The sequence below is a fragment of the Microtus pennsylvanicus genome, chromosome 10 (assembly GCF_037038515.1).
Source record: "Microtus pennsylvanicus isolate mMicPen1 chromosome 10, mMicPen1.hap1, whole genome shotgun sequence".
NCBI classification, from domain to species: Eukaryota; Metazoa; Chordata; class Mammalia; order Rodentia; family Cricetidae; genus Microtus; species Microtus pennsylvanicus.
The window spans coordinates 93,019,838-93,038,552 of record NC_134588.1 but is presented as its reverse complement, the minus strand read 5'-3'; the positions used below and the strand labels follow the sequence as shown (position 1 = coordinate 93,038,552).

General features: G+C 42.6%; 1 non-coding gene and 1 pseudogene across 1 annotated transcript; both read right to left on the bottom strand.

The window, feature by feature from the left end:
- Window positions 1–453: 453 nt before the first annotated feature.
- Trnar-ucu (transfer RNA arginine (anticodon UCU)) lies at window positions 454–527 on the bottom strand. Its single transcript has one exon. It is a non-coding gene; the product is annotated as a tRNA-Arg (tRNA).
- A 9,237-nt stretch (window positions 528–9,764) lies between these two features.
- On the bottom strand, window positions 9,765–10,411 carry LOC142858378 (large ribosomal subunit protein uL22-like; annotated as a pseudogene).
- Window positions 10,412–18,715: the final 8,304 nt, after the last annotated feature.

Below are 18,715 nucleotides of genomic sequence, written 5' to 3'. Positions count from 1 at the left end.
TCAAGATGGATATTATCTTAGAGAACAACTGGCCATTTCCTCTTTGCATGTGGGTTAGTCTGCCCTCAGTATTCTGAGAGAGAGAGAGAGAGAGAGAGAGAGAGAGAGAGAGAGAGAGAGAGAGAGAGAGAGAGAGAGAGAACCACAGGGCTTATAAAAACCTGTGACCAGGCATCTTAGTTGTTTTGTGTCTATTATATTATTGTGAGGCAAAAGAGTGTATCAGCTGAGAAGAAAGATGTAGCAGATATCCAAGCCTCCACCACATGATGAAAGTCAGATAGGGAGGCAGAAAGAAGGAATGAAGATGGAGGGAGGCAAAGGGAGGAGAAGGGCTAAGATTCCCAAGTAAAAGACTTCTGCTTCTCTCCTCAGAGCCTCTAGGGAGGAATAAATATAATTACCAACCTAGCATGACAGCATTCAAAACAAAAGAGGCACGTGCCAGGCGATCATCTCTGCCGGGACTCGAACCCGGAACCTCTGGATTAGAAGTCCAGCGCGCTCGTCCATTGCGCCACAGAGACCTCACCACACACACAGCATCAGCACCAGAACTGAAAAAGCACATACCTTCTGCATCACCGAGCCATCTCAGCATCCTGCTCTCTGAGCGGTGGGGGGGACAGGGACAGCTGGAAAATCTGGAGTGGAGATCCACCAGCCGGCTCCATCAAAGCTTTTCTCAATATTGTGGGTCTTAGGTTCCTCAGAGGATTGGAAGAATGTGACAGCAGTCATTTTCTAAGTCCCTGGATCCCTAAAAGATCAGGACAGAACAGGAGCCTTTGCTCGCCATTGCACTCCATCCCTAAGGGAGGATAACGGGAAAAGTCTCTCTATTCTCATGCAAATGAAGCAGGGTACACCCAGCCCGGCGGAGAAGGCAGAAGCCATCTCTACTTCCACCCCCATTTCCTCACTGTGGTTTCATCCTCGTCCAGATATTCTCAGGCAAGAGCTGGGGAAAGCAGAGGGATTCCGGAAAACCCCGATTCCAGAAACAAAGACTCCTGCTGTATAAAATCACCATGAGCAGCATCGGAGAAAGTCAGGGGAGTCAGGCAAGGGGAAACTGGGTCCTTCCTTGCCCTTAGCTTTAAGAACTGTTAGTGTCAAGCTCAGAGGAGAGGTCCAGGACTCTGATAGGATGTTTCTTCAGCATCCTCACTGAAACTGAGAATGAAGAGGGGAGATGGAGTCAGAAAAGTATATCTCTGTGAGAGTAAGAGTGTACATCCCTACATAGGTTTGTGTGCATGCGTGTGTGCGTGTGTGTGTGTGTGCGTGTGCGTGTGTGTGTGTGTGCAAACAGGAAAGGAAAGGTGAAAGTGACAGTTCTTTGATGAATTACAGGTAGCTGTCACACAGCCCTCCCTAAATCCATTTGTCCCTTCCCCGAACCTTCTCTGGCTCCAAGTCTTTCCAGTCTTTACCCCCTAATTTAAGCAAGGAAGATTTCTCAGCTGTCTGGGCTTGCTTGAAGCACCTCAGTATGATTAAATTGACCAGCCCTGGGTAACCATATGTAAAGACCCAGTTCAGATCCAAGAAAATGCTTCCTATTTTTAAAAAGCCTCCTGGAGAAGACAATTCCATCACCATCGCTGCTGTTTATAACTTCCACTGTGCCAGTTCTTCTGCGTGTCTAATCCAAGTCCTTTCTACATCATCTTCTGCTTATTTCATTCTATTCAAGCACGTTAGGGTGATTAGTCTTTGTACTCCCAATAACAAGGCACTGACTGGAGACTTGATGCCACATTCATCATCCTACTGAACCCTAAAAAGGTTACACTAAAATCAGAGCTGATGTAGAACACCCCCCCACCCCAATCCACACTACTGTGTGTTCCCACAACCCTGGCTCTGAGCACTGCCTGCAGACTCCAAACACACCTGAAGATAGTCCTAACCTGGAAGACCAGATGATGATAAGGAAAGAAAAGGGATGCCCAGCTTGGGAGAACTCAAGGGTCCTCAAACTCTAACCAGCCTTAACCTCACTGTTCTCACTCCTTGGAGGGAGCCGGAAGAGGACATAACCAGGAGAGCCAGCTGGGCATCAGTGTAAGCAGGTGAGCCTTGCTCTACCTGAAAGCAGCAGTTTCCCCAGCCATGCCTGCGTCCAGGGAGAACCTGGAGACACATGTTCAGAACGGTGCAGCGGACTGTATGTCACCAGCCTCAAAAGGAGAGGTAAGAGTGGGTCTTTCTTCACACATGATCCTAGACAGTTTCCAGACTCTGGTTTTCAAAGCCAAACAGCAGCCAGAGAGTGTTTCCTCTGAGTGGCTGCCAAGGTCAAGACACAGTCCAGGAAGCCCATGTGTCTGTAAGGGAATGCCCAAAATTATAGGACAGTACCAGCCACTCTAAAGAGAATATGAAGCAAGGAGGCTCTCAGGATACTGCCAGTCTTGATGTAACACAATCACACACACACACACACACACACACACACACACACACACACACACAGAGAGAGAGAGAGAGAGAGAGAGAGAGAGAGAGAGAGAGAGAGAGAGAGAGAGAGAGAGAGAGGAGAACAATTTCTGCTCTTCACAAATATTTTATCCTATACTCACAGAGTCTATTTACCCCCAAATTCTACCCAGTGCATGCTAACATCTTAGATTATGTGTTCTTCTAAACCCAAAGCCCCCCCCCCCCCCTCTCTCTCTCTCCCTCTCTCGGAGCCTTATTCATTGCATACAATGTTCTCACCTAGTACAGGGAATACAGAGGGAAAGATTCTGCTGGCAAATCCCAAAGGAGAAATGGCTCTAAAAGATGGAGAGGAGGAAAAGAGGATGCAATCTATTGTCCACCAAATAAGACGCCAAATAGGAGCCTCCTGATCCACACGAAGAACTTAATCCTAGAAGGACAAAGACTCAGGTTCTGTAGTGGACTGGGAAACCTGTATGCTTAAAGCTGCTGAGAAAATCAGTTAACTTCTCACAAGGCAGCAACTCACACAGTTGCTAAAGAGTAACTGAGGTCTCCTGGTGCCGACCCTTCTGCTACTCCACGTGTTACAATCCTCAGATCTGACACCTGGGTCACTTTGTTCCCTTTGAAGACTTCCTTTCAACTTCCCCGTGCTGCCCCACAGAAATCTCATTTCAGGAAAAATACACACCTGCTGCCCGTAAGTCTTTGCAGCACTCCTTGTCTGTATCAACAAAAAAATGTTCTGGATTTTACTCCTTTGACATCTCTCATTTTGCCTTAACATCTATAAATCAACCCAGCTTAGTGGTGTGAATAATGTCTCATAACTAGATTTCAATTTAAAAATAAGAAGAGTCAAATAAAGCTGTGACTTTACAGAGAACAGAATGATGAGGTTAAGCCACTCAAAATGATTGACTACGGTATATATATATATTTTCTTCTATCAAACCAGATACATATCATCCATGTTTATGTAAACCCTTAAAAAGATAAGTGCATTCCTTTTCCAATTAAAACAAAAGTGCACCGATTTAATTCTCCAAAGATCTGTGACTCAAACATTACTCATGCTTCTAATTAGGTGGCTCTCTGTGACCCTAGAGACAAGCTGAGGATGCTCATACATTACTTCATTCATAAAGTGTTGCTGGGATATGCAGAATAAATGCCAAAAATATAATTTTTTCTTTGATCTAGATGTGAATCCCATATCCTACTGTGGTCCTTACAGCTTTCCAAAAGATGGCTCTCCTAACTGGTTCACGCTTTACAGGCCAAGGGATACGAGTGGTACAACAAAGCAGTGGAAGAGCTACCTAGTTGGCGGAGCCTTTAGATGCTATACTTTCATCTCAGTTGCTATAACAACCCCAGGCCTTACTGTTCACATCTATTGTTGGCACACCCTATCTGACTTTTGCCTGCCATCTTCTCAAGCGCCTACACATTATCAGCCCCTTCTTACTATCTTACCCTAAGGAGTCAGTCTACCTCATTTCTTCTATGAGCATCTCCCCAGAAAGCTAAAAACGGGAGAAATGTTTTGCAGCATTAGGCAGATAGTACAAGACCTGCCCTGTAGAACTCAGAACTCAACAGATGTTCAGTTTGTAATTCCCAGCTGCTTAAAAGAAGGCTGACACAGGCAGATATGCAAGACAGCATCCCTTCATCCTTTTCCAGGTGTTTCAGCCATCTGGAATCATCCATACTCACTTGTCTATTTTTCTTGTGCATTTTAAACCCATTTCAATGAAGTGCATGTAAACCTTGGCTTCCCTTCTCTCTCTTTTCTGAGGCTGTGGACTTGGCTATCTATCTCTTGAACCTTCTCCAGCTGTCTTGGTTATAGTTTCTATGGCTACAACAAAACACCATGACCAAAAAGTAAGTTGAGGAGGAAAGGGCTTATTTGGCTTACACTTTAAAAATTGATGTTCTTCGCTGAAGGAAACCGGGTCAGGAATTCAAACAGGGCAGGGCCCTGGAAGCAGGAGCGGATGCAATGACTGTGCAGGGAAGCTGCTTACTGGTTTTCTTCCCAGGGCTTGCTCAGTCCACCTTCTTATAGAACCAAAAGATGCTCAATCATAACACAATCATAACACATTTGCTCAACTATGTTCATAACAGCATTTGTAATAGCCAGAACCTGAAAACAACGTAGATGCCCCTCAACTGAAGAATGGATGAGGGAAATTTCGTACATTTATACAATGGAGTACTACATAGCAGAAAAAAATAATGACATCTTGAAATTTGCAGGCAAATGAATGGAACTTAGAAAAAGCATCCTGAGTGAGGTAACCCAGACCCAGAAAGACAAATATAGTATGTACTCACTCATAAGTGAATATTAGACAGAAAACAAAGGATAACCAGCCTACAGTCTATAACCCCAGAGAACCTAGACAACAAACAGTACCCTAAGAGAGACATACATGGATTCATTTAGGAAAGAGAAAAAGACAAGATGCCCAAATAAACTGAAGGGGGCTTTGTGAGGACAGGAGGAGGGTAGAGGAGAGAGGGGAGGAAAAAAGGGGAGTGGGAAAATGTGCAATTCAACAAAAATAATTTTTAAAAAGAAAGAACCAAAGACCAGCAACCCCAAAATGCCACCACCCACCATGGGCTGGGCCCTCCTTTTTTGATAACAAAATGAGAAAACTCATTACAGATGGATGTCATGGAGGCATTTTGTTAACTTAGGCTCCTTCCTCTGATGGCTCTAGCTTGTGTCAAGTTGACACACAAAACCAGCCAGTACATTAACCTACCTATTCTTATCCTCTGGGATTAAATAGGTAACCCATTTAAGAATTAAACCTGAGAATCAAACTATGAAAAGACAAATGCAAGCCATACAGTGATGGCGCATGCCTTTAATGCCAGCATTTGTAGGCAGAGACAAGTGGATCTCTGTGAGTTTGAGGCCATCCTGGTCTACAAGAGCTAGTTCCAGGTGAGGCTCCAAAGCTACACAGAGAAACCCTGTCTCAGAAAACAAAACAAAACCAAAACAAGAAAAAAAAACAAATTAAAAATAACAAAAAGAAATACAGAGCCCAATACCCCTTTGGTTACTGTGTTCAACTCTCAGAAGCCATTCACGGTCTAAGGCTGCCTGATCAACTTGCAGAGGAGACCATCTCCACCTCCCCCAACACAGTCCCAGAACCTACCTATCTCAAAACTGAACGGAATCTCAAAAGCCACTGACATTTGGAATTGGATGCATATAATGTGGCCTGTCCTCCAAACACAGGCTGAGGAAGCTGGAAGGAGAATCTTCCTCCCCTGGACATCTTTCTCTTATTCTGTCAGCCTTCTCCAGAAAACCATCTGGAGACCACTCTATACTATTTCCCTACACATATGAAGTATAAGGAAACTATCCCATACTTTAAAATTAGAAGGACTATGGCTGTCAAATCCACCAGATTTTTCTAAAAATTTAGAAGGAAACTCTGCTTCAAACAAACCACCCAGCAAAGTAGTTAATTCCATGTACTCAGTTGCCAGTTCAACCTCTTCTATCCTTTTTCAGATCAGGGCTCTGGATGTATTTGTGCCTTACCAGCTCTTCCATCTTCCTGTGTGTTCAGGACACAAGTCCTGTTACACTGCAGTTCCTTCTTGCTGTTCCTATCAATTTTTCCTTCTTCCTAAGGATGCATAACCCTTAGTAATTTATCTCTTTAGAATGCTCCTTTTCCCTATAACCATACCTTTCTGATTCACACCCCCTCCCATCCTGCAGTTGGCATTCCCTAATTATTTCATCACCCAACCACTATGTATAATGTTCAATTTCATGTCACGTCTCCCTCTGTTCTCTTGCGCCGAAGAACCTTTCTGTTTCAAATACTCTTGACAGTTTCTGCTCTTCTCAGAATCTGCTCACTGCCCTTTCCTATCTCTGTCCCTAGTCTAAAGTTCTCTGAGCTTCCCAAATCTCCATATCCCTCCCCACGCACACCCTGCTGCTTTTCTTCCTCTAGATTCACTGCCCCAGACTTTCCTTATAGAGGTACCACCTATCATTCCGGATGCCCTTTCACCCTGTTCATCCAGTGCCATCTCCTGACGCTCCCCCAGAATGACTAACTGCTCCTTACGCACTCCCCATGTTTACCTCCGGATACATTTGCTTCTACCTGGCTTTACACGACATGTGCTTCTGTTTTATTTATTCCCTTTATTGTCTAGGACTCTGGGCCTGCTAATCCCTATGGCGTTGAGTTACTACAGATATGGCTTGGCAACCAACCTCCTTAATATTCAGTTACTATGGACTCAAGTTCTTAAAGGAACAGACTCTGTGAGACAAAAGTCAATGAACTGGAAGACAGATCCTTAATGACTCATTAATCTGTGGATTGAGGTCATGATATTAAAAACATTGGCTTTGATTAATACTTTGAGTAAGCCAGGATTTTCATTATTACCCTGGAAAGATATATATGTGTGTATATATATATATTATCAAAGATATATATTGAATATCAATGGATATATGTAAATCCATTGATATTCAATACAAAAGGCTAAGTATGTTCTCACTTAAGAAGGTTCTGACTGGCAAATCCTAACAGAATCTATCGGGAATTATCCTTATATAGTAGTTAGTCATTAAGGCAGGTATTTCAAACAGGCATACCACCACCCCTAATGTCTGTCCCTATAAATGTCCACATTCTCCTGGAGTAATCAACTCATTCCCACTGTCTCAGATTCTCTCTTTAGAAGGTAAAAGCTGAACACCCAAGTCCTTTCTGAACACTTGCCTATGACTCCAGGAGATAGTAACGGCAGTGATGGTGATGGTAGTGCTAGCAATGACAACTTATCCCAAAGTCTCTAGCATGGCTCAACATCACAACTGTCCTAGATTAGGAGAATATTATCATGGACCTTCTACAAAAGAAGCATTTGATGACAAACTTCAGATAATGAGCAACAAGTAGCTCTTAAAGTGGTAGAGTTAGGGCCAGCCACGGCATAGTGTTCCAATCTGTATCCACCTGGGAGCCTCCGCAGAAGGGGTCTGCTGAGTCACTTGGCCTGGACTAGTGATGTTTTCCTCTGGGAAAAGGACAGAAGAACAATGAAGATCTAGAAGGGACTCCAGGTTGGAATCAAGGTTTGTAGTGTTTAGAAGTCAGAAGGGGTAGCCTCAGGTAAATAAGCTTGGGGTGGTCACCACTTCAGCTGCTAACCCTCTCCCCCATCACCCTGAGTTAAGACACAGAAGCAGACACCTGGGTGAATGTCCTGTGACCCTCATCCTTGACGAGCTTGCCCCTGTTCCAGGCAGGTGGACGCCTTGGACTTGGTCTCCTTTTATCTTACTATAGTGTCAATGAACCGCTCTTGAATCCTCAAGATGGTTTCTACATGAAGAACGTGAGGGGCGCAAGAGAGCAGAACAAATACTTTGCACTCAGTCTCAACTGATGAATAAAAGGACAAGAACACATCCCCTTGGAATCACACAGAGTACAAAATGGAGAAGGATTTTTAAGATACCTGAGCTCTTTTCAACCTTATGTATCAGCTTAATTTTTGCCATGTGTTCTTATTACTTCTAGAGACTTTAGGAAAACCTCTTGCTTTGAAGATTAAATTAAAAATTCCAGGTGGGAGGATATTTGTCCTTTATGTGCTGTATCTCTGTGGTCTGTGATATTCATCACCCACCCCGTCTATAATTACATAGGTTAGTAAACCTGGACCACAGACATTAAATGACTTAGCTGCTACTATAAAAATATAGTCACGGTTAGAGTACAGTCGGGAAACTACAGACTCAGCGAGAGCAGAGTTCGAATCCCAGCTCTGCTGTGTGATGACCGGTTCCTTCTCTGACACTTAGATTACTCATTTCATCTTACAGATCCACACAACTAATAATGTCTACACTTTAATATCATGATAAAAAGGTGAAGAGACAGTGAAACTCTCAGCAGACTGAAGCCTGGCAGCCCCGGTCTCTGCAACGATCAGGTTTCTACAGTTGGGTGCGCTGCCCACTGTCCCTTCTCCTCATCACTCCTCAGTTGCCTCCAAGCCAGCTACTGATAAAGCGTCCTCACAGAAGTTACTAATGGCTTCCTAATTGTCAAATTCAATAGTCTCGCTTCACCTTCCTGTAGCATTCACACTTGTGACCACAGCTTCATTCTTAAAAATATCCATCTGGCTTCAGTGGCACAAGCTCTTCTAGCTGATGTCTCATTTCTCAGCCCTTTCTTCCCACTCTCCTTCACCAGCCCCTCCTTTTCCTTACCTGCCACTTTACCAAAGAGCAGTATTATCAGGACTGCCAGAGGAATGTTAGCAGCATTGTTACAACCTTAAATAGGAAAAGAAATGATAGCAAAGATAGGCCATGCCAGGATAAATCAAAGAAAATAGTAGAAGCCATCAAATATTGATTGTATAATGAGGTGTTTTGTTCTGGGACACACACATGTACACATATGCCAGCCTCTCGTCCCTGTAATACAATATCTGAGGCAGTTAAAGAAAGAAAAAAGGTTTATATTGGTCCATACTTTTGGAGGTTCCAGTCCAAGATCAGGAGGATCTGTTGCTCTGGACTCTGGTTGGAGTGCTGGATTTGCTGGCGTGGAGCACATGGCAAAACAAAACTGCTTACATAAGTCAAGGAACAAAACGGGAAAGAAGGAGAAGCTGGCAGTGGAGTCTCACACAACCCCCAGTGACCCATACTAGGCGTCACCCCCTGAAGATTCTGTGTCTTTCAATCTCAAAAGACCAAACCTTCAGCCCATGATTCTCTGAACGTATCCAATATCTGGGCATCATGCATGTACTAGGGCCTAATAAAAATAAATTGACATCCAAGGAACATGTGTATCCAGGGTATAATAGAAATGATCACTGAAGATTACTACATTAAAGTGTCTTGGTTCTCTTTTTTCATATTTTCTCCCTGCATGACCTCAAATGGCACAACAACACACACTATTGACTAAGAACTAGAAACCTCCATATTGATCTACAGGCCAGACAGCTCACATGGAATTAAGCCTGGTGAACACAAGCTGCCTTTGGATAGCTGTCCACTGTGACTCATGGGCGTCTCAATTGCAAAGTGCATAAACCTCAGCTCCATGAATCTGCTCCTCACAATCCATTTAGTTAATGGTAGCAGCATTTCATTCATTAATTACCACCTATTTATTTATTCATTCTACAAATCTATAAATAACTCTATCTGCCAAGAAATGTGCTGAATTTTGGAGATAAAAGGATAATGATGATATCACATGTAGTTCTTTTTTTTTTTTTTACTTTTATCTGCATTTATTTCATGTTGAATTTATTCCCGTGCCATAAGTTTTTGTTTCTTCAGTTTCTTCTGGGATATCTTTTTCTTCTGTGCAACCTCCTCTTCTGGCTTTGGAACAATCCGTTCCTTTTCGGTGAGGATCATCTCGATGTGGCAGGGGGAGCTCATGTATGGGTTAATCCAGCCATGAGCTCTGTAAGTTCGTCGGCGCATCTTAGGTGCTTTGTTCACCTGGATGTGCTCAATGGCCAGAGAGTCCACATCTAAACCCTTCAGTTCAGCATTGCTCTCTGCATTTTTCAGCATGTGCAGCAAAAATTCTGCACTCTTTTTTGGCCACCTACCCTGTGTCCAGCCCCACTGTTTGGCCTTGGCGCACCTACCGACTCCACCATTGTACCGTCGGAAGGCCCCCACTGCTTCTTCAAAGTGACATCTTTCAGATACTTGGTGGCTTTTCGGATATGCATACCCTTGATGGCCTGGGCCGTTTCACAGGTGTTCTTCAAGTGAACCCGAAGGTTTGATCCTCTCAATTTGCATGATTTTGTGGGGTTTTCTGGGTCAAGAGAGTAGCGAACCATCTTCACGGGTCACCTCTGGCCGCTTACAGGAAGAGGAAGTACAAGGGCTACTCTCACATGTAGTTCTTAAATTAAAAATATTTTCATTCAATATACTTTGATTATGTTTACCCCTCCCCCAACTCCTTCTAGATCTTTCCCACGTTGTTACCTATGCAACTTTATGTTTTCTCTTTCCCTCTCTTTCTTCCAAAGGCGGCGGGGGGGGGGGGGGGGAACCACAAAAACTAAAATCAAAACAAACAAAAACCTTTCATGAAGACAGAAAAATAAACCAAATCATAAAAAAGAAAAACATTGTCCAACTCTACAGATGCATCCAACGCACTAAAACCCCAAAGAGGGCTGAGTCACCATCAATTCTGAGGATTCTGTATGTTTTCTAGAGCTACAGGCCTAAGCTCATGCTTAAAATAAGAACAGTTTTTAACCAGTTATAAAAACATGTGTGTGCATTCATGCATGTGTGTGTGCATCCGTGCATGTGTGTGTGTGTGTGTGCATGGGCACATGCATGTGTTGGGTGGAAGCTCACATGCATTGGTTGAAGCTAAGGAGGAAGGGTACTCTGAACTAACAGCACCAGCAAAATGACAACCAAACACCACCTGTGCAAAAAACTACAACAAATGAGATACTGAGAAAGTTTATAGGCAGGAAGTGGCAGTGGTTGCCTGCAAGGATCAGGTCATGAGGTTCCCTCAGTGCCAGGTTTTAGTATTCTAATCCCTCACCAGATGCAGGAGCAGTGAAGGGTTTTAGGACCAGAGAGCTGTGATATCTTCTACATTTCAGATACACGCCTGTTGTGCAGAGATCATCTCCAGAGGGCACAACCAGGGTGCTTCTGTAGGTAAGTTATAATGGAGAGCTAAACCCCAGTAGTAGGACACTTCAGGCAAATTATGATTTCTCTTGAAGGTAAACGTAATGCATCTTATTTCACTATCACCCAGAGAAGAGCTAAGAGTGAATTGTTTTTTAATCTGTCCTTCCAACCCCCACTTTGTGATTTGTAGTGCTAAAGCACTCGAGACTCAATAAAGGAGAAAGAGTCCAAATGAAAGGGTTAAATCCCATACTGGCATCCCTGGATATATGGTGATATTTCCTTTCTAAAATGCCCTTCTCTTCTCCCTACCATACATCTGTCTGAAAAACTGTTCATCGTCCTTGACTCAGCTGAGTCACCTCACTTTCTGCAATATTTCTCTGACTCCCACAACAACCCAAAGCAGATTGGATCACACCCATCTTCACACCATCCCTGCACCCTGGGCATATGGCTATTGGAACCCTGAGCACAGTATATCGCAATTAATTTGTACACGTCTTTCTCCCACCAGATGATGAGCAACTTCAGCTCTTTCTACCCTTGACAGTCGGAGCAGTGCCTAGCACACGTGCCTGGAGTTGCTCAATATATGTTCACTGGGGCGGGGAGGGAGTGGGAACAGACAAGCTGGTGGGGCAGTTCTCTGCCCTTCCTAGACAACCCCTCACTTATTCATACTTTATAATAGAAGTATTAGATGGGAACTCTTAAAATGAGACCTGAGAATTATATACACATCTAAAAGAAACTAAGCTATACTAAGAGCTAAGAGTTAATCTTTGGATCCCTACCCCCAAATCATACACTGATGCCCCATATATGTGTGCATCCTTATAAAAAGAGAAACAAGAAAGTTGATCTTTTCCTTTACCCTGAAAGGTACAGTAAGAAGGTGACCATCCTCCAAAAAAGTAGAAGGCCAGGCCCATGTCAATACTGTAATGTTAGGATTCCAGCTCTAAACCCTAAGAGAAATAAGTGTCAGATGTTTCGGCTACCCAGTCTCTGCTTCTGTGCTACAGCAGCCTGAAACAAGACACGTCTTCCATCCCAAAATATTATACCCCACAAAAAGCTTCTCCTGACTCCAGTATTTCTTTCCATGGTTCAGCATTTTTCAAGACATGCAACTACCAGGGCTGAGAACTGTACCTCATCTCTTCCCCTTTCTTGCTTCTGAAACCACCACCCAATATTCTGTTTCAGGGTCAAGTGCAGGGCTGTTTTAGTTCACCCTCAGATTCCCGTAATCATCATTTGACTGAACTTCTTGGAATAAGCTTTCAAATATAAAAACTTTAGTCTTTCAGTATACAAACACACCATCATTGCACAAATAGCAAGAATGGGATATAAACAATTCCCTTGAACATTCAACCCCACTCTCACTAACCACTGGCATAATAAATAATAATTTTTCAACTTTATTATGAAGCTGAAGAACAGTAACATTCAGAAAGTGCCTACTGTGTGCCAGGTACAATTCTAAACAGAATAATATACTAATACTCAAATCATACAATTCTTAAATGTATGTAGATGGCTGACTCTATTTCCCACATAAGAAACTGAAATGCTAAGATGGTGAAGAACCTTGCTTGGGGTCACAGAACCACTAAGTAGCTATTCATGTACTTAAATGTACATTTACACATACATGAAATTTTGCATATACATGTACACCGTTTTAACCTTTTTGTTCTATTTTGTACAAAAAGATAATCATGTGTATTTCTTTACATTTTAATTGAACAATACATTTTGGATATTTTTCTATAATGGTTCCCATAAATTTGCCCCATTCTTTATAACTGCAATGTGTTATTACAAAGTACGACATAGCCTTATTTATTTTACCAATTCGCTATTGATGGATTTGAGGTTGTTTTTCATTTCTCACTACTGGAAAATATGACGAGATGCACACCTTTGCACATGAATCATGGCACTCATGTGTGAATAAATCTATACACAATTTGTGGAAACAGCACCTCTGGTATTTCCATTTTTAATTTTGATGCATCCTGCCAAACTATCTCTGAGAAAGCTTTGCAGACTTACATTTTCACTCATAATATATGAAGGTACCTATTTCCCTCCACACTTACCAACACTGTGTGTTATCCATCATTTTAATTTTTAGCAGCCTGATGTGTCTCTTTGTTGCTCCTTAACAGTCTTTGTTCCCTTTGGTGCTTTAACTTATATTTTTCAAAATTCCAAAGCAGTTGATCATCTTTTCAGATGATAATTGGACAACTGCATTTTTCCTGACAATTTCCATTCATAACTTTTGCCCAATTTTCTATTGGCTCATCTGCCTCTTTATGTTTACAGTCTGAATAATTTATGTATTGTCAACTTTAACCCTTTGGTTTATCTGTTCACTCTTTCTCCCACTCTGTAACTTACTTTTGAATTTTGGTGATGTTGTTTAGAAGACTAATCATGTCAGGAACACAACTCAATCCTGTCAACAATTTCCTTTGGAGATTTTGTAAGATTATTTCTTAAGAAAAGCTTCTCAACTTCCAAGAGTAAATGTATTTTTTCACAGTTTAAAAATTTAATGTGCCATGTGTGATGGCATAAACCTTTAATTCCAGCACTCAGGAGGCAAAGGCGGACCCATCTCTTAGCTCGAGGCCAGCCTGGTCTACAAAGTGAGTTCCAGGACCGCCAGGGCTACACAGAGAAACCCTGTCTTGGGAGGAAAAAAGAGTATATTTTGTTTATAAAATTTTCCAACATGTCCATCTGTTCTGTGCATAGTATAAAGGAAGTTGATCTGCTCCCACCCCAACTGACAGTTAGCCATTTATTCTACTGCACTCTGCAGCCCAATCTTCAGTTACAAAGAGTGAAGACAACCCTTTGTGCCAAGCACTAAATCCACACATTGATTTGAAAGGATGCCATGTATTCGCTGTGTTTTAATGATTAGAATTTTTAAGTAGCTTGGGATAGGTCAAGGAACTGCTTCCTCTTTAATTTCTTATGCCCACCATGATCGTTCCTGTCTTGCTTTGGCAAGGGAAAGTTCAAATCTTCCTGTCAAGTACCAGAAAACATCTTCATGCAGTTTAGCATAGTACAGCACTGGATTTACAAATGAAGATTTAACACATCTTTACCATCCTGAATACAGGATTAATATAGTTAAAGACCAATTCAGTCACCTGACATCCTGCTGCAAAGTCATTCCAATCGATGCCGGACTAGCACTGAAACCCTTCGAGGGCTAGGGCTACAACTCAGGGGTAGAGCACTTGCTTAACATCTGTGAGGTTTTGGATCCATTTCCTACAGGGCATAAAGATAAAGGGCTCTTCAGTGTCTGGTTCTCCAATCTCACTTTCCTAGCTTTGGTTTAAAAGCTCTCCCAATTAATTTTCCTATATTCTCATTTGCTGCATTTTTCAAACAAACTAGTCTACATATTCTATTCTAAATAATTCTTCAGTCTCTGGGATAAATATAGAACACAATTAGAGAGAGAAAACAGATACATCCTTTTCCATAGAACTCACCAACATTTTGTGTCTACCCAAGATCTACTATTAACCCTTACCAAGACAGGAATGAATATGATTTCTTTACTAATTTGAAGTGGGGGTGCAGGTCGTTTTATGATTAAATAAATGAAGGTAATAAGGTGTGTGTGTGTGTGTGTGTGTGTGTGTGTGTGTGTGTGTGTGTGTCTCAGAATTCCTAGGAGAGAGAACCTTACATGGGATTTGAAGCAATCCAAACTCAGCATGCATCTATGCTGCATACATCTGTGACAGGTGAGGAACATGGAGGAAAGGAAAGAAAAATGCTAAAGTATCTGAGTTCTTAATAATATCACCAGAGGAGAAGACAAACCGAAAGGGACTTCGCATCACATAAACGCTTACTACTCAGAGGAGCTGAGGCAAGGATTCCTAGATGCTGTGAACACAGTGCATTACAGCAGAGCCGCCACACCGAGGGGGCAGAGGATCAGAAATAACGAGGGGTCAGGGTGGCCACACGAGGGTAGCAGAGAGCAGGCTATGTCGCCAGCATGCAAGTGGCCTGGGTAAAAAGTGAAGACATTGGCATTGTGAAATCTAGATCCAGGCAGTGCTTTATACTAAGACAATGAGAGTATAAGAGAAGAGTCTGTGCAAGGCAAGCACAAGAAAACAGTCCTCAGGCAGCTGCTCCGAGGTGAAGGAGTCGGAGAGGAAACTAATGAGTATGTACTCAGTTCCATGTTACCTGAATGCACTCACTTAGTAAACTTCACAGTGAAGCTCTAAGATTGGCAGTAATAGAGCCCAATGTTTAGCAAATGAAAAAGACTAATGACAAACACAACAGCACAACGTGTATTCTAGTCTTGACTGAGTCTAACCTCAACCGGTGGTTTTCCCTGAGCCATCTTCTCATCCTCCTAAGTTTCTTCTCAAGGCTGGAGCCAGGACCCCCTGAGCTTCCGTGGGGGCAGAACACGCATTCACGTCTAGGTCTGCACGATACACAGAAAACGATCCCAGACTTCACATGAATTCAGCAGGAGCAATCTGAACACATCCTCACCCCCTCCATTTCTAATTTACCCAAGGGAGCTGTAAGGAAATCCTGAAACCAGGAAGTCTAATGAGAAACCTCAACCCATCTCCACTAGCAAAGGGATACTAGTCTAGTGGTAGAAAGCTCTTGAACCTTAGGGCTTAAAAATATCTTGGGGCCAAAATAGACCACAAGCCGGCTATGCATTGGAGGGGAGGGAGGTGCTTTAAAAATCAGGAATGCAAAAAAAAAATGTTAGAAGTTTTGGAGCAGCATCTCATGCTTAACTCACCGCCACCAGTTCTGACCTTACTAACCTGCTGTGGCCTATCCTGAACCCAACTAACAAAGAGAAAGGGATTAGAGAAGAGATGCGGAAATGATAAAGGAACTAGCAGAAGGTTATGAATTGGGGCACTTCTTCTGGTGGACAAGAGGCCATGGGCCAATTTAATAACAGCCTAAACCCTCTAGAGGGAAGTTACATAGTGGTCAGAGAAAAGAATGAGACATCCTCTCTCACCAGGAACCAGAGGGAAGAGCCTCAAACAGCAGGCAGAGTTTTGCCTTGGACCAAAGACAAAGGTCCTTGAGGATAAAACCAAATGCTTCTTCAAATGCGACAGTTTGAAGGGAGTACAATCTATTCCTTGCATCTATTCAACCAGGGCCTGCCAGCATGCTCTAGATATCGGTGTTACACACAGCATCTTCTAGTTTTTGGTGATACAGCTCTAATCAAAATTGACAAGGTTTCCTTCCCTTTGGAACTTACACTTGACTCTGAGAAAGGAGCTAGATGATAAATAAATAGAAGACCAATTCATCAAGAACAATAAGTGATTTCAAGAAAATAAGGTATCTCCAACGAGGCAGTATCTAAGCAGAGAAGCAAATGCAAAACTAATCCCTCAGCACAGGGCACAGGAGAAGCACTACAGTTCAAAAAGGTGGACATGAGCTTGGTGTCTGTCTGTTAGGAATAAAACACCGGAGCCATGAGGCTGTGTGAAGCCAGAGAGGAAGGCATGGGTCACACTGTGCAGTCTTTTATGAGATCTGCAGTCAGTGGAGAGGAAGCACTGAGAAACTCAATGTCAAAAGGCAGTGTTGTTTCTTAGTGTGAACCATTCCTGTGAACTGTTCTAATGAGGTATTTACATGGTTTCCTTGGGGATCAATGAACTTTGTCAGGAGATGCAGCTGTAGCAAGTCGTTTCTTAGGGTTGTCAGGGCTTAGGAATCACCCACAAGCACTTGGCACTAGAAACAGGAATTTTCATTATTAACTCATGGAACCCAAGTATCCTGGGGAATCTAAATTGTTTGAGTAAGTGCCTCCAAGTCAGTCTTTCTTTGATCAGGCAAAGAAAGATATGTTGGAATGACCAGAGGCTTTTAAGACATCTAAGATTTCTAGAATTAAGGCTATGGCTTAGTGGGTTAAATGCTTGCCACATAGCATATGGTGGCAATTTATGTCCCTAGCACCCGGGTATATGCCAGGCAGATGTGATGTCTTTTTCAGTCCCAGTGTGGCAGAGAAAGTGATGGTATTCCTATACCACATTGGCTAGCTAGAATAGCTCAATTGGTGAGCTCTGTGTCCTATTAAGAGACCCTGCCTCAATGTATAAGATGGAGAATAATTGGAAAATAAACCCAGCATCAACCTCTGGCATTCACAAGCAGGTGCAACCATACACATGTGACTGTGAGCATGTATACACACCTACACACAGAGATATCACCCCCACTATTTAACATATAATTTATAGGAAACTACCAAATTGCTCGAGTCACAAATTCCTCATCTATAAAAAGAGAATAATATTGTTTGCATGCCATAAGGCTGTGCATAAAGAATACATAATGAAGAATATGCGAAATGCCAGGCACACAGTAGGCACCCCATGACTGCCAAATAAAGAAGTGTATGTATGAATATATTAAAGTTACACATGAATGAGAAGTGTATGCATTGACTTTTTACTGTGCTTGCTGTTTGAGCTTATAACGTTCTTTTCCATCAAAGAGAGCTCAGAGAATGATGATGGAATCCAGGACTGGGGACCAACCTCCCTCCTCGGTTTGCTACTTGGTTTCTGAACTCACCTTGCATTCAATTGCTCTAGCTATTACTCCTAACCATTCTCACTGCTACTGTCCCAAAGCAGAAAATAATTCACTCAGTTTCTTCTTGCCTTTCTGGTTTGCTCTTGACTTGACCCATGGTCTGGGTTACTGGGGCTGCTGCTGAATGCAGACTATTTCTTCCAGGAACTGAAGTAGTGACCAGACATCCCAGTTTTAGCAGCAAAGGCTCAGTTCATGGCCACTGGAACAGTCCAGTCTTACTACTAATCTACATCATAAAATATAAGCTGCTGTGAGCCAATGTCCATGTGCAGAAGCCTCATCTATACCATGTCTAGACTGATACTCTAGATATTTTCCCTAATTTACCCGTATGATCTAAGACAAGACCACACTCAGCGGGTCTTAGTTAGTGTCATGGTACTGGTTTTCTGGGACCCAGGGCGGTCAGGCTTTTGCAGCTCTTATCCATCATCTATCCAGCACTGCCCGCGTTATCGCTCTAAAATGGAAATCTGACTTGACATTTCTCTGCTTAAGCCCTTCAATGACTGCTTGTGTTCAGAATAAAGAACAATCTAGCATAAATTTCCTCAGAGTCTAGCCACAACTTTGGTGTTCCCCGATTCCCCATTTCAGCATACACTAGTCCCTCCTTCATGTCTTTCATTCCTTTGACACCTGGCCAATTACTGGTCTCAATGTTTCTCTTAAGTTTAATTCCCGTCTCTCCTCTGTTCCCTCTGTACCTCAAGTATACACACTCCCACACCATCTTGTCATGGTGACTGTGTTTGCAAGCCTGTCCTGTCCTTGCTTTTGGCCTATGAATTCCTTTACTGTGGCTTTTATGACTTATTCTTCTTTGTACTTTGTTTT